This window comes from Rattus norvegicus (genome assembly GCF_036323735.1).
Source record: "Rattus norvegicus strain BN/NHsdMcwi chromosome Y unlocalized genomic scaffold, GRCr8 chrY_unlocalized_9, whole genome shotgun sequence".
Lineage (NCBI taxonomy): Eukaryota > Metazoa > Chordata > Mammalia > Rodentia > Muridae > Rattus > Rattus norvegicus.
Window position 1 is genome coordinate 175,673 of NW_026947412.1, and position 10,631 is coordinate 186,303.

Consider the following 10,631-nt stretch of genomic DNA (forward strand, 5'->3'; position numbering starts at 1 on the left):
AAAGAAAATATATATATATATATATATATATATATATATATATATATATATATGGTGGTTAGGTGGAATGTCAACATGGATTCTGTGCAACTATGTAAAGAATGTAGAAATTGTAGAAATTACTAATGTCAATGTCTAATAGATTCACTCCTATACTTATGAAGGTATTGAAGTTGAGGTTTCACTGTCCCTCAGGCCTTCCTTTTCCTGCCCATACCCCTGTTTCTTTTATTTGGCCTTTAAAAGAATCATGGTAACACATCTAAAACTTTCAAGGCTGGCCATGGGACCACAGGAAGGTACATAATGTAGTACAGTTATCAAATTTGATTAGAGAACCGAAATGTATAGTCCATGTGGTCCTTTGCTTTATTGATGTATGGATATTTTTGGATAAAATAAGGATTTGGGAGTTTATCATTTGAAGTAAGTACACAGTATTCACACTATTATACTCACTCTATAGCCGGGCCACATTTGTTTCCAATATCATAGCAGAAAATGGAATTGGAAAACAGTAATTTAGAGTACACATTCAGAAATATTTATAAAGTCCCCTATCAAGGAATGTACAATAAGAAAGTGAAATACAATATTCATTCACCTAAAGGTCTATAGCGAAAATACTGGCCATTATAAATAGAGAAAACCTAGAAAATGGAACTGTATGTCACAGGAATGGACATGGGAATAAAAATATTATCCAGAAGAATCTCCTACACTCCCAAGTTCCTACATCATTACTACCCATGTCAGGACCCTGACTAACTTTCTCCATTCAGAGCATGTAACCACTGTCGAAGCAAAGAGAAGACCCTAGCTTTAGAGAATTGGAGTACATAAAGGTTTCCCCTATGTCACGGGAGACATACCTGGAAAGGCACTCTTGAAACTGGTCAATGTAAAGAAAGCTGTTTACAGGTAGGCCAGGGCAGTTCTCAGAGACATTCATCATTAGGCCCTCCATGAAAAATCTCTTGTATCCTGGAGAGCCCTAGCTTCTCCTGTGATGTCACAAGTGTCTGCAAATGCCTCTTGGATATTCCTTCAGTGACTATAAGGTTTACTAATTCTCCTGTAGTTCAGAGGAAATATCAATTTGGGAGTGAGAACAAAGAATATGAAAAGCTCAGAGATGGGGAGAACAAAGATGGTCTTCTTTCTTGGTATAAAACAAAGGAAGAAATATGTTGACCCCGGGAAATCTCACTGACTCTTTGCTAGGAGTTGAGTAGGTACGTTGAAGAAATACAATTGATCTGACCCTTCCACACATGGGTTCAGGGGCTCGGAACCTGTCAAAACTAACTGGACTTCTCTCCTTCTAATGGTTCCTTTAAGTCAGAGAGTTTATATCATTAATATATTTATCAAAAAAGCCAGGTGTAGGGGAGGGCACTGTCTTTTTCCTTACAGCTCATGCCTTTTATTTTTTTGCCCAAAAGAAAAGGGTCCTAAGGAAGAAGTGAAAGACAATTAATGTGTCCTCAGCTCAGAGGAATCTCCTTGATTATTTGAATACCTATAGAGCAGTTTGTGTTTGATACTGGGATTTGGGAGTGAGATGTGTTTATATTTCATCATATCAGTCTTTTCGCTAGGATTACTCTGACAGCCATTGCCTGATTGTGACCCTTTAGATTTCTCATTCAATATGTATGATTCGATGGCAGTTTTCTTATTTTTAACTTAGTTAATATTTATTATTTTTAGCAAGATTTTTTTTTGCTTTTTTAATTTGATTTTCCATATTTACATTTCAAATATTTTCCTTTCCCAGATTGCTTTCCATGAGATCCCTAACCGGTCCCCATGCCCTTCTTGTATAATCCCTCTTATTGCTCTTTGACATTCCATTGAATTGGTAATAATACCTAGTTTAGACCAAGGGCATCTCATTCCATTGGTGACCAACAAGACCATTCTCTGCTACATATGAAGTGGGAGCCATAGGTCTATCCATGTACAATCTTTGAATATTTGTATACTACCAGAAAACTCTGGTTTGATGGCATGTTTTTCCTTATAGGATTAAAAGCTCCTTCAGCTCTTGTAACCATTCTCAAAATCTACCAACAAGAGATCGGTTTTCAGTTCACTGGTTGGCCACTACCATTCACTTCTGTATTTGACATGCTCTAACTGTGTCTCTCAGGATAGACCTATATCCGTTTCTTCTAATCATGCAATAATAAGATTCATCCATCTTATCTAGTTTTACTGGCTAATATATCTATCTCTATCTCTATCTATATCCATATCTATAATCTGTATATCTATATATCTGTATATCTATATATCTATATATCTGTATATCTATATATCTATATATCTGTATATCTATATATCTATAAATCTATATCCGTATATCTATATATCTATATATCTGTATGTCTATAAATCATATATATATATCATCTATATACACACACAGACACACAAACACACACACACACACACACATATATATATATATATATATATATATATATATATATGATATAGCTATGAATTTAGATGGCATTTTAACATGGATTCTGGGATACAAGATCCAGAAGGTAGAATCCACAAATGACAGTGCCAAATAGATTCTCTCCTGTTCTTATTAACCTAATGAAGCTGAGGTTTCACTGGACCACACTCTATTCCTCATCCTGCACATCCTCCTGAATCTTATGTTTGGCCTGAGGAAAGAATCAGGGTAAAACATCCAAAACCCTCAAGTCTCGTCATGGGAATCCAGTAAGGTAGATAATGCAGAACTGATATCAAATGGGACAAGAGAACCGAATATTATAGTCCATGCTGTCCTTTGCTTTAATGATGTCTGGTAATGTTTGGATAAAATAAGGATTTGGGAGTTTATCATTTGAGGAAGGTACACAGTATTTACACTGTTATACTCACTCTATTGCTGTGCCCCCTTTGTAGACAAAATCATTGCAAAAAATTTAATTGGAAAACTGAATTTTTGAGTACACATTCAGGAATATATATAACGTCCCCTCTCAAGGAATGCAGACAAAATAATTAATACAATATTTATTCATTTGAAGGTCTGTAGGGAAAATACTTGCTTGGAGATACAGAGAAAACCTAGGGAATTGAAGTGTATGTCACAGGAATGGACCTGGGAATAAAATTATTATCCAGAAGAATCTCCTCCACTCCATGTTCCTAGATCTTTTCTTCCCATGCTAAGCCCCTAACTAACTTTCTCCATTCAGAGAATGTAACCCCTAATGAAACAATCGAAGTACTTAGCATTGGAGAGATGTAGTATGTAAAGGTTTCCACTGTGTCACAGGAGACACTCATGGAAAGGACACCCTAGAAATTGGTCAATGTAAGGAAAGCTGTTTAGCATGTAGGCCATGGAAGTTCTCAGTGACATCATCATTCGGTCCTGCCTGAAATATTCTTGTATCCTGGATAGCCCTAGCAGGTTCTGTGATGTTTGTAGAGTTGTCCTCAAAGCGACTGCCTCTCAGATATTCCTTCAGTAACTCTAGGGTTTACTAATTGGCCTCTAATTCAGAGTAAACAGCCATTTGGGAGGGAGAAGAAAGAGGGTCAAGTGAATAGAGATGGGGAGAAGGAAGCTGGCATTATATCTTGGCATAAAGAAAAGAAAAACTATGTGGTTCTTGGGAAAACACCCTGGGAAGATGGCTTTTGTTCTTTTGTTCTATGGGTTAACCAAGCTAATGGAGAAGTTGCTGAACATCTTAAAGACCTTTGGGCAGATGATAAATATTCTAGATACTCCTTTTTTAGATTTTGATTATCCTGGGGATTCTATGGCTGATGGTAAATGTTTCCCAGGAAGAGTGCTAGAAACAGATTGATTTTTTTGATGCTTTAGAAGACATGGAATTTTTCTGATACACTTGGGCTAATGGCACAAGGTATAAATGAGTTTTTTTCGATGTGGAGTTTCCATCAGAACTTTGGAAGTATAAAAAACGTTTTTGTATTTTTGAAGTCTAATTTTCACAATGACAAATTACTTTGAGGACGGAGAACAGTTTCTGTAACCCTAGAGAGGGGTGATGAAATTCCCTGAAATCCTAGGGCAGACAGTGAACATGCCTTTTTGTTAGAAGGAGGAGGTACTTGAGCATTTTGGGACAATATGGAATATCTAGCATGCCCTTGTAAGGATTGGCAACTTTCCACAATTCCTTCATAATTTTTGGAAAATTACAAGGCCCTTTGGACATATGGAGAATTTGTGCGACTCTCCTGAGGAATAGTTGTACCTTTTGGTTTCTCTTTGGCAGCATAAGATGGCAAAGGATACCTTTTGGCAGAAGGGGTAAGGTTGAAACTGTCTTCGTTCGAGGAGAAATTTCTCAAGACTCCATCAGAAGGGTCAAATCTTAACCCTTTGTTTCTAGAAACTGGATTCCTGAGGTCCATTTTGGTAGAGGGAGAATGGTGACCATTTCTCCCCAGAGTGGACATGTGAAATAAATCTACTTGGGTAGATGGGGATAGTTGTAAAGCAAGCTGTTGAGATGCAGTAGATCCTAAGACATCCTTCTCAGATGAGGAAGGTCTTAATGTACCGTGTATACGTGTAGAAATACTGACTGTGACGTCAGAATGTGGTATAGGTATTAGAGCGACCTCAGAAGATGTGACCTCTCCTAGACCATCATGGACATATGTGAGAGGGCTGAGAGCCTCATGAGCAGATAACGATGTTTCTAGATATTGTTGTGTAATTGAGAAAGTTCCAAAAAAAATTTCTTCTGCTGGAGAAGTGGAAACAGACTTTCGTGTAGAAGTGTCAGGTTCCATAGCCTGCTTGATAGGCAAAACAGGTTCCAAGGCCCCTTCAGAATATAAGGTAAAATCCAAAGTCTTTGATGTATTTTGCAGATGTTCTGGGCCAGCTTGTGGGTATAAAGAAGGACTGGAAACCCCTTGTTCATATTTGAAAGAGTGTGTAGCATCTTCTGTATTTGGGGAAGATGGCTGATCTTGAGGAGATAAGGAAGGTCCTATAGCCCCCTGTGAAGTTTGGAGAGGTTGTATGCATTCTTTTGCCCAAATGGAAAAGAAGGAATCCCTTTCCTCAGTTATCAAGGATGCTTCAGACACTGGTGTTTGCATATCATGTTCCCCCACTCCTCGTTAACATATGGTTGAATCCATAACCTTCTCTAAGATAGAAAATGTCCTACAACATCTTTTTTTTTTATTTTGTCACATCCACAAGTCATTTCTAAAGATGTGGCTGTGGGTAGATATCCTTTTATAGATGTTTCTTGTCCCACAATCTCTTTATGAGGTAGAGTACTACTCAGAAAATCCTGCTCAGTTTTGGGAAATTCTAGCATCTCTGATGTATATGTGGAAAATTTTGGAGCCTCTCCTTTCAGGACAGAATGACCTAGAGTTCTCTGACGAGGTAGGGGGTGTTTTATCTTCTCTGTACATTGTATAAATATGGACAGTGCATGGCTCATTGACTGTGTGTTAGATAAACTTGTGCTCGTTTGGGCCTGATGACAAGTCAAGAGGGTCCTTTTAAATTTTAGAGGATATTTGAGTAATGTTCTGTATAGTGACATTGGATGTACTGGGGGAGATGGAGAGTGTGCTAATCATATTTTTTATGTACAGAATGCACAAGAGTCCCTTGGGTGGACTCAGAATTTTCTACCACATCTTCCTTGGGTATAGAACTCTCAAGAGCCCCTTCTGAAGCTGGCAATGGTCCTTGATCTAAAGGTGTACATGCAGAAAATTTTGTCTCTGCCATGGCTGGTATGTGTGTTATGAGGTTCACTTGGGGATTTGTGACTGTATTTTGTCCCCCTTGGACATAAGTGATGATTTAAGCACATTTTTTAATAGTGGAGGACTTGGAAGGTCCTCTAGGTTTAATAGGGAAGTTCTGAAATCCCCTTTGTCAGCAGAATCAGGTTTCAAACTCATTTTACCAAAGCAGATTGCATAACGCACTTTGGTGGAGATGGGGGACACATTTGACTGTCTTCGTGAGTGGACATAGCTCTCTGCCTGCTTTGGCAGCTGGTGAAGGTAATGCAGTTTCGTGTGGAGAGGGGGCAGGACTTAATCCATTTGTGGATTATGAGAAATCACTGAGATTTACCTTTAGGATAGGAAGTTTTGCAATCCTCTTGTATTATGGGGGCCTGTTGTACCTCCCCTTGACCAGAGTTGTCTTCTTCACCACATTTGGAGGATAAGTGCAAAGACTGGAGACCTGTAGGATAGGGAATGAACATTTGAAACTCCTTTGGGAACTCTGTGGGACAAAGAAATGATCACTAGCCTGAAGATGCAGAATATGAATGCACACACCTATGGTCACTTTGTCTTTGACAAAGGTGCTAAAATTATGAAATGGAAAAAAGACAGAATTTTCAAGAAATTATGGTTCAACTGGATTTCAGGACATAGAAGAATCAATTATGTAAATAAGCTCCTGGGGGGGAAATAAATGATCATCTTTATAGATGCTGATAAAATATTTGAAAAATCAATATTTCTTCATGTTAATTGTCTTGGAAAATATTAGGAATTCAATGCCCATACTTAAACATAGTAATAGAAAATACATAAAAAAAAGTTGCCAACAACAAACTTACTGAAGAGAGACATGAAGCACTACCACAAATATCACGAACTAGAAAATTTTGCCCAATATCTACTTACCCATCAATATAGTACTGGAAGTCGTATCCACAAAATTAGACAAAAACATGTAGGAAAACGGAAAAATTTAGAAAGCAAAGAACTTAAAATATCATGATTTAAGATGATGTGATTTTATATTTTAGACCCCAAAATTCCACCAGGGTACTCGTTCATCTGATAAACAACTTCAGCAAAGTGGCTGGATGTAAACTTAACTCAACAAATCAATAGCATTCTATTTCAAGGATAAACAGTTTGAGGAGAAAATAAGGAAATGACAGCCTTCAAAATAGTCACAAATAATAAAAAATACCTCATCTTGACTCTAAACAAGCAAGTGAAAGCTCTGTAGGACAGGAATTTCAAGTCTCTGAAGAAAATTTTGAAGAAGATCTCAGAAGATGGAAAAATTCCCATGCTCTTGCATGTGCAGGGTTAATATTATAAAAGTGGCCATCTTGCCAAAAGTTATCAACAGATTCAAGGCAATCACCATCAAAATTCCAACTCAATTCTTCACAGAGTTAGAAGGAGCAATTTGAAAATTCAGTTGGAATAACAAGAACCCCATGATAGAGAAAAAGTTCTTCAACAATATAAGAACTTCTGGGGTAATCACTGTTGATGACTTCAAGCTGTATTACAGAACAATAATGATAAAAATTGAACGGAATGGTAAAGGGACAGTCAGGTAGATCAATGTAATATAATTGAAGGCCCAGAATGAAGGCACACACCTATGGCCACTTGATATTTGACAATGAACCGAAACCAACCAATGGAACGATAAAATTGTCCACAAACGGTTCTCATTCGACTGGAGGTTAGCATGTAGAAGAATGGAAATCAAACAATTCTTATCACCCTGTACAAAGATCAAGTCGAAGTGGATCAAGTATCTCCACAAGAAACATATAATCTAAAACTAATAGAAGAAAAAGTGGGGAAATTTACTGAACATAACACCAATGTCTTTGCTCCAAGATCGAGAATTGACAAATGGGACTTCATAAAGCTTTTGAAAATCATAGGGCACTGGAATTTGGAAAAAGGTAATAAAATAGGTTAAGAAAAGATCTTTGCCAAGCTTCCATCTGATAGAGGGCTAAAATCTATCTATAAAAGTCTCAAGGAGTTAGACTCCAGAATATCAAATAGTCCTTTCAAAAATGGTGAATAGCACTAACAAATAATTCTCTACTGAGGAATATCAACATCCTTAGCCATCAGGTAAATGCAAATCAACAAATTCTGAGGTTACACAGCACACCACTCAGAATGGTAAGATAAGAAATTCACAACAGATTCTGAAAAGGAGGTGGAGAAAGAGGAACTCTCCTCCTTTTTTGGTCAGATTGCAAGTTGGTATATCCATTCTGGAAATCAGTCTTGTATTTTTACAAGCTGGCAATACTGAGACCTCAGGAAGGAAAGATTGACACTTCTGCCCACCAGTGCCCACATCCCTAGCCCAAGAAGAAACTGCATAATGCCTCTGGACACATGAATATAGGAGCAGTTAAGCTGAAGGAGCCCTGTAGTCCAACTGCACCTACTACAATTCTCATGTGGGGTGGGGAAGACTTAGACTGTCCTGAGAGGCAGAAACTCCTGAGAACTCTGCTCACATTCCTGACTCAAAAAAAAAAAAAGAAAAAAGAAAAAAAAAACCACCTAGCTCCATCTGGGCATCCTGCACATAGGGACCTACGTGCAATAGGGGCAGGACCTTTCTCGCTGAGGCTCTCATAGTGAGCTGAAAGTCAGCCTGAGAAGCAACTTCAGGCCTTAGACCAGAAGTGAATCCTACTTTTTTCCTCTAAGTGACCTGAGTGGTGGACTCAGGACAAGCAAAGAAACAACATCTCTGGTACCAGGCACTTCCAGTTCCTAGCAAGCTCCTGAACCTTGCTGATCCCAGCCCAGACCTCCCTGCTCCTAAACACTGTGGGAGAGAGATGAACACCCAGGAGTGTGGGCAATACTGAGCCTAGAAGGCACAGAGACTGCCATGTCTGCCCACCCATACTCTCATCTCTGGCCCTAGAAAAAACTCCATAGTGCCTCTGGACCCAGGAATATAGGAGGAGTAAAACTGCAGGAGCAGTTCTAGACTGTGAACTGGTCAAACACCTCCCTGCTCACAAATCCTGGGGGTGGGGTGAACTAGATCTTCAGAGGAGCAGATACTCCTGGGAAACCAGAGGAGACTACTTTCTGCCCAGATTCCTGACTAAAGAGGAAAACACCTTGGGCCTTCTGTGTCATCTACCCCACAGAAGGACCTAGGAGATGTATGGGAAGTTCTTTCTGGCTCCTGCCCACAGGGAGAGATGAAAGCCAGTACACAGGAGCAATTGGACGCATGAGAGCAGAATACTCTGTTCCCATGACTGGGGAAAAAAAAACAAGTTAAAACAGGTCTACAGCAGTCCTGACACATGAACCTACGAGACGGTCAAGCCACTGACAGAAAAAGCAAGACAAGCAAATTCCAAAGACAACCTGATGCTAGAGGGAAGCACAGGAAATCAAACAACATAAATCAACACTACTTGGGTTCATCAGAGCCCAAATCTCCCACCAAAGCAAACACTGGATATCTAAACACACCAGAAAAGCAAGATGTAGATTTAAGTTCACATTTTATCATGAACGATGGAGGATTTTAAGAAGGTCATAAATAACTCCTTAAGAGAATACAGGATACAGAAAATACAGAAGTAAACAGGTGGAATCCCAAAAAGAAGGAACACAAATACCTTAAAGAACTACTGGAAAAACAACAAAAAAGGAGAAGGAAATGAATAAAAGTATCCAGGATGTTAAAAATGGAAATAGAAACAATAATGAAATCACAAAGGAAGACAACCCTGGAGTTGGAAAACCTAGGAAAGAGACCAGGAGTCATAGATGTGAGAATCACCAACAGGATAAAAGAGATAGAAGACATAACCTAGTGAGCAGAAGTTTCCATAGAAAACATTGAGACAACTGTGAAAGATAATGTAAAACAGAAAAAGCTCCTAGCCCAAAACATACAGGAAATCGAGGGACACAATGAGAAGATCAAACCTAAAGATAACAGGTACAGAGAGAGTGAAGACTGCCAACGTCAATGGACAGTAATACCTCCAAAAAAATTAAGGAAGAAATCTTCCCTATCTAAAGAAAGAAATGCCATAAACATACACAAAGCCTACAGAACTCCAAATAGATAGGACCAGAAAATGATATCCTCCTATCCCATAATAGTCAAAACACCAATGCACAAAACAAATAAAAATATTAAAGGCAGTAAGGGAAGATTAAATTAAATGTAAAGGCAAATTTATAAGAATTACACCAGAATTCTCACCAGAGACTATGAAACCCAGAAGATCCTGGATAGATGACATAAAGACACTAAGATAACACAAACGACAGCCCAGGCAACTGTAACCAGCAAAACTCTCAATTAAAATAGATGAAAGGAAACCAAGATATTCAATGACAAAACCAAATTTACACAATATTTTTCTACATATCCAGTAATACAAAGGACACTCACTGGCATGCCCCAACACATAGAGGCAAGTAAAATCATAGATAAAGCAAGAATTAATTTTCACAGCAAATCAAAGAGAGCCACACAATCCTAAAGTAACCACCATTTATGTAATTAAGAGAAAGTGGCCATCACTATTCATTAATATCTCTCAACTTCAATGGACTCAATTCCCCACAGAAAAGACACAGACTGACAAACTGGATACACAATGAGGATCCAGCGTTTTGAACTACAGGAAGCACACTTCAGAGACAAAGACAGACACTACCTCAGCATAAAAGGCTGGAAAAATAAATTCCAAGCAAATGGTCTGAAGAATCAAGCTTGAGTAGCCATTCTAAAATCATATAGAATCGACTTTCAACCAAAAGAGATCAAAAAGCTTAAGGAAGGACATCTCATATTC

At 38.4% G+C, this 10,631-nt stretch overlaps 1 long non-coding RNA gene across 2 annotated transcripts in view; it reads right to left on the reverse strand.

Annotated features, from left to right (window-relative positions):
• LOC108353382 (uncharacterized) overlaps positions 1 to 992 on the reverse strand; it is a 69,693-nt gene extending 68,701 nt beyond the window's left edge. The window contains exon 1 of one of the 2 annotated variants that reach the window (XR_010062626.1): positions 873 to 992. This is a non-coding gene — a long non-coding RNA (uncharacterized LOC108353382). The remainder of the gene's footprint in view (positions 1 to 872) is intronic. The other variant, XR_010062633.1, reaches the window with a different exon arrangement.
• Positions 993 to 10,631: the final 9,639 nt, after the last annotated feature.